Source organism: Podarcis filfolensis (genome assembly GCF_964270895.1).
Source record: "Podarcis filfolensis genome assembly, chromosome: 6".
NCBI classification, from domain to species: Eukaryota; Metazoa; Chordata; class Lepidosauria; order Squamata; family Lacertidae; genus Podarcis; species Podarcis filfolensis.
In genome coordinates this window covers 81,923,840-81,929,991 of record NC_139609.1, presented here as the reverse complement: position 1 = coordinate 81,929,991, position 6,152 = coordinate 81,923,840, and positions in this window count along the sequence as shown.

The window sequence follows — 6,152 nt, the reverse complement described above, 5'->3', positions numbered from 1 at the left end:
TTGGAAGTCGAAGGGACTTCTGGAACAGATTCCTTTCAACTTCCGAGGTACCACTGTACATCCCCTTGGTACGAGTACCAATGGTACTTTCCAACTTTGCTAGTTGGGGAAGAAGCAAAGCTACCAGAGTGCTGTACTGAACCAGGTGTAGAAAATCTGTGGCTCTCCAGTTATCACTAGGCTCAAACTCAAAGCAGCCACAGTCAGCATGGTCAATAGCAAGGGATGATAGGAGTTGCCACAGGTTAGCTGCTCCTGCCCTAAACCATTGAAAACCTTACTGACCTCCCAGCATAGGAGATTTCAGGGAGCAGGAAACTGAAAATGGGCAGAGAACTGAATTGTGAACCATTACCACTCTGTGCTTTTCTGATTTGAGGGATGCTCAGGCATGGCATCTCAATAAGGCTACTGCAACCTTAAACTGTCCAAGAGTAAAATTGCACTATTCCAAGTTGGAGTTAACTCTTTATGAGGATTCAGGTAGGTAGTCGTGTTGGTCTGACCCAGTCGAAATATATATATATAAGTCCAGTAGCACCTTAGGTAAAGGTAAAGGGACCCCTGAAGGGACTCCAGTCGTGACTGACTCGGGTTGCGGCGCTCATCTCGCTTTATTGGCCGAGGGAGCATGTGTACACCTTCTGGGTCATGTGGCCAGCATGACTAAGCCGCTTCTGGCGAACCAGAGCAGCGCACGGAAATGCTGTTTACCTTCCTGCCGGAGTGGTACTTATTTATCTACTTGCACTTTGATGTGCTTTTGAACTGCTAGGTTGGCAGGAGCAGGGACCGAGCAACGGGAGCTCACCCCGTTGTGGGGATTTGAACCGCCGACCTTCTGATTTGTTCTTGGTATAAGCTTTTGTGTGCATGCACACTTCAGATACACTGAAACAGAAGTCATTAGACCTGTATACATAGTGGGAGGGTGGGGTGGGGTTTTTCTCAAGAGGGTAGTAGGAGATGGGCGATTGACTCAATGGGTATGGTAAATGAGGAAAAACACAATCTTATAAGGCCTAATGAACACAGCAGCTCATCCCCAGTAGGTCTTGCCCTATGAATCTTGCCATCTTAAGTCAATTTTCCCAAGCAATTTGGAGACTGCCCCTGGGTGTAGCCTGCCACTGCTACATCCATTTCAGCCCTCTTCTGGTTCAGGGAAACAAAGGGGGAGGGGAACAGGTCACGGCAGGAGGGGGAGACACCTGTGGCGGTCCACCAGCCAAGCTCATATCTGTCTCCTGGCCTCTCCTTCCACTTGCCTGCTTCAGCTTCTGCCTCTAATTCTGGACTTCTCTGTCACAGACTCTCTCACCCACCCCACCCCTGCTCACTAAACCCTGTTACCTCTTCAGCTTCTGACACCTCCTTTTCCCAGACTTCCCCCTCTGACCACTCACCATCGTCCCAACACCACTCCCCAGGCTCTGAGACTTCTTCCCTTGGTAGCTCCCCATCTGGTTCCCCCCACCATTCCTCTGTGTCCGACCAGACCATGGCACCAACCCAGGAAACTCTTAGGCTGCACCTACTGGTAACTTTGGAATAAAAGAGTTGTAGAATTGTAGATTACTCAAAACAGGTCATCTAGTCTAAACTTCTGAAATTCTTTTTTTTGGGGGGGGGGGGAATCTTAGCATTGATAGGGTGGCAGGCCCTTTGTTGGTTATGGGGCCCTAGCAAACACCCAACTTGGTCACCACCGGAATCTAGCCCTGTTTTTACACCTTTGTTTTAGCAAAGGTACACCTGCATTTACTGAAAGCATGAGGTGGGGAGGAATAGGTCCTGGGAGGCTTAGCCAGCAGGCATGGTTCTGACAGAAATATGTTATTTCTTTACAGCACCAAAGTAGAAATAAAAATGTTACACTTTAGCCAAACTCTGGAGAAAACGGCTACTCAGTGTCTTAGCAAACCCCCCTCATTTTTACTATTTACAAACGGATCCTCCCAAACCCTTCTAGGCTATATACATAACGTATATTTTGAAGCACACAGAACACACAAATGCATCAGTAGAAAGATGCCAAATGGCCCCTCTGCAAAAGCTACAAGGCAGCCTGAGCTGTATTGTAGTTTCCGTTTGCAAGTGCTGATGGATTTATGAAGGGCTTCATTAAATGTATGTTTAAAGGATATCCGCTATCGCCCACTTGTCTAAGCGGGCGAGAGAAGAGTGGGGGGAAATCAAAGCCATCCCAGCAGATCAGAGATACAGGTGTTAACAGCTTATTATAGTCTGGTAGTGATTAACTGGCCAATTAATTGCAGCGGCCTTGTCGGTGCTCAGACACAGAGAAGATTTAGGGCAAATATACCATTGCCGTACCGCGAATAATTTCAGTTTTGACATCCAAGATCACGATTGTTTCAGCTGCAGAAGCACTTCTGTTTTGAGATGTTTTTATTTTAGTGATTTTTTTTGTGTGTCCATTAAACCACAAGAAGAGCACTCCCTTGCCTCTGTTCACAGCTGTTTTATTGTCTCTCCTTAGAAAGTGAACATAATGGGTTGAGGGCATTTATGAAGGAGATGGAACTTGGATGAAGCCAGCCCCTTGAGACGCTCGCCAATGACTGGGATCTGAATGCACTTCATGGAACAGTCTTCTAAAGGAGGCTAAAGGCCTCTTAAGCATTCAAGCTCCCATGTTGCTAGGAACAGAGGAAGCTGCATTGTACAGAGCTACAGAATCATAGAATTGTAGAGCTGGAAGGGACCCCCAAGGGCCATCTAGTCCAACCCCCTGCAATGCAGGAACCTCAACTAAAGCATCCATGGCAGGTGGCCATTCAACCACTGCTTTAAAACTTCCAGTGAAGAAAAGTCCATCACCTTCCAAGGGAGTCTATCCCACTGTCAAACAGCTCTTACTGTCTGAAAGTTCTTCCTGATGTTTAGTTGGACTTCCCTTTATTGTAACTTGAAGACATCGGTTCGGGTCCTACCCTCTGGAACAGTCAGATCTTTGGTCCATCTATCCTAGTGTTGACTTTGGCTGCCAGTGACTCTCCAAGGTTTCATGTACGGCTCACTCCCAGCCCTACCTGAAGATGCCAGGGGCTGAATCTGGAACCTTTTGCATGCAAAGCAGATGTTCTAACCACTGAGCTATGTTCCTTCTCCTGCTGCAGGTGGTGGGTAATGTCTTCTACTGTTCCCCCACATAGGTAGCTCCCTGCATGTAGTAATCTAACACAGCAGGGAAAGGTTTATGCTTAATATTTCTACTTTATGCAGGGTGGTGGTTCCATTGTGCATAGGAGAGCATTAAAATAATGATGCCTCATTCTGAGCAATGCACAGATTGGTTCTAATGTGATGATTGCTGCCCTGGGCTCATGGCCACTTGGCCCAGTCTTCTGTGCATTTAGGTCAGGGGTCAGCAAACTTTTCCAGCAGGGGGCCGGCCCACTGTCCCTCAGACCTTGTGGGGGGCCGAACTATATTTTTTGGGGGGGGGGGAGGGAAATGAACAAATTCCTATGCCCCACAAATAACCCAGAGATGCATTTTAAATAAAAGGACACATTCTACTCATGTAAAAACACACTAATTCCCAGACCGTCTGCGGGCTGGATTTAGAAGGTGATTGGGCCAGATCCGGCCCCCGGGCCTTAGTTTGCCTACCCATGATTTAGGTAATCTGGGCAGTGTTCAAATGCCCTGACACTTGTAGCCACATGTAAGAGCTACTTTCTCGTACAGTCTGCCCTCCTTACAACCGCTAGTTCTCTTCCAGAGAATGATTTTCCCCAAAGAATTGGATATGAAATAGTTACTTTAAGACAAGTGATACCTTCCTTTCCTTGGGACTAATCTCTTATCACCCCTGTGTGCAGACAGTGAAGCTAAATTACAGCTTTTATAGAATTCATTCGGCTTGGGCCCTGCTCTGCAGCGTACTTGCTGCAATGATTAATGCAGTCTGCCCTAAGTCCTGTTGCCTTGAGTTTTTCCAGATGTGTCGTCATGATGAGATAAATATGCATTTAACAGATGACATGAAGAAGTGGGAAGAGCAGTGGGCAAGGATAATCAAATTCCTCAATGGGATCAAGCAGCTTTGGGATGCACCTGTTTTTATGGGAAAAGGAGGATGGAACAGCAGAGTTAAAGAGAGGCCAAGAATTCCCCAAAGACAACCATCCAGTTCCTGGAGTCAATTAGGGTAATCCAGCTGCCGATAGGCAAACTGTGACACACGACCACATTTAGCACTGAGATCAAAGGACAATGGCATGGTGACAGCTTCTCAGCCCAGTTGGTGCAATCAAAGAGAAGAAACTCTATACTTGAGGGCTATGGACTTGCCTACTTAGTTGGCTTAAATCACACTGAAGTCAGTTGGATTTAGCTATTTAGCTATATTGTCTTGCATCATTCCTCCAAGAGCACACAAAGCCCCCTTTCTCCATGACCATACAGTGGTACCTCGGGTTACAGACTCTTCAGGTTACAGACTCTTCAGGTTACAGACTCCGCTAACCCAGAAATAGTATCTCGGGTTAAGAACTTTGCTTCAGGGTGAGAACAGAAATTGTGCCATGGTGGCATGGCGGCAGCGGGAGGCCCCATTAGCTAAAGTGGTACCTCACGTTAAGAACAGTTTCAGGTTAAGAACGGACCTCCAGAACGAATTAAGTTCTTAACTCGAGGTACCACTGTATAACTTTGAAAACTTTGTGCCAACAAATCAGAAGGAAAATTGAGCTCAATAAACAGCTCAATGCTCACATATCAAGGTAAAGATAAAGGGACCCCTGACAATTAAGTCCAGTCATGAACTCATCTCACTTTACAGGCCAAGGTAGCCGGCGTTTGTCTGCTTCTGCAGACAGTTTTTCCGGGTCATGTGGCCAGCATGACTAAGCTGCTTCTGGCAAAACCAGAGCAGCACAAGGAAACACTGTTTACCTTCCCACTGGAGTGGTATCTATTTATCTACTTGCACTTCGTGCTTTTGAACTGCTAGGTTGGCAGGAGCTGGGACAGAACAATGGGAGCTCACCCTGTCACGGGGATTAGAACCGCTGACCTTTCAATCAGCAAGCCCAAGCGGCACAGTGGTTTAACCCACAGTGCCACCTTTTTTTACATATCAAAGGAGCACCTAATACAAGTGCCCATACATACCCGTTGTCAGGAGTCAGCATGCCCCAGCAGGGACCCGCTGCCAACCCCTGGCCATGGCTGCTCCTTCTGTCACTGCCTGTTTACTTGTTCTCACGCAGGAAGTAACAGGGGTCAAATTAAGCAGAAGCAGCTGCGGACTCCTATTGCTTTGCACTCTGCTTTCTCTGAACATCTTGTGGAAGGAGCAGTGGTGACGCAACAGCAAGGCTAGCTAGCTTGCAGCCCTCTGGATGCTGTTGGACTACAATTCCCCTGATCAAAGACGATGGGGGTTGTAGTCCAACAACATCCCAAAAACTATATAACCTGCACTTGGGAAGGTAGGAAGCAACTTCCTGAAGGGTCCCTCAAAACTTGGTGTTGGCACTCCCCAACTGTGTTTAATCTGGGTCAACCAATGGCCTTGTGACTCCCGTAATTTGGGAAAAGTAAAAGGTTCTCACAATCTAAGCACCCTGGTTTCAGCCTAGGGTGGTCTGAAGTATCTATCTGGCACTGCACACAGGTGGGACAAAGTAATGATGAGGTTTGAGGGCTTGGCCACACTTCCCTTTCCTCCACTCTTTCCAGGCACAGTCTGTGCTTTGAAGCTTTTGTGTCAGGGCGCCTTTTTCTCCTCCGCCCCAAACTTCCTGTTCAAAAACCCATTGGAGCAAACAACAACCCACGGCAAACTTGAAGCGATGTTTGCTCTGATTGAGCACTAAACAGTGGCGTAGCGTGGGTTGTCAGCACCCGGGGCAAGGCAAGTAATTTGCGCCCCCTAACCCGTGGATTTGCGCCCCTAACCCGTGGATTTGCCCTAACCCCCAGATGTTGCGCCCGGTGCGGCCGGCCCCCCCTGCACCCCCCACGCTACGCCACTGGCACTAAAGAGTGGTTTTGTGGGGGCGGGGCGTTCCAGTGGAACAACAACAACATCTTGACAAGGAGCTTTTAAGTGCGGACCTGTGCCTACAAAGAGTGAGGCAAAAAGTAAGTGAGGTTGGCCAGGAGCAACAAGCACC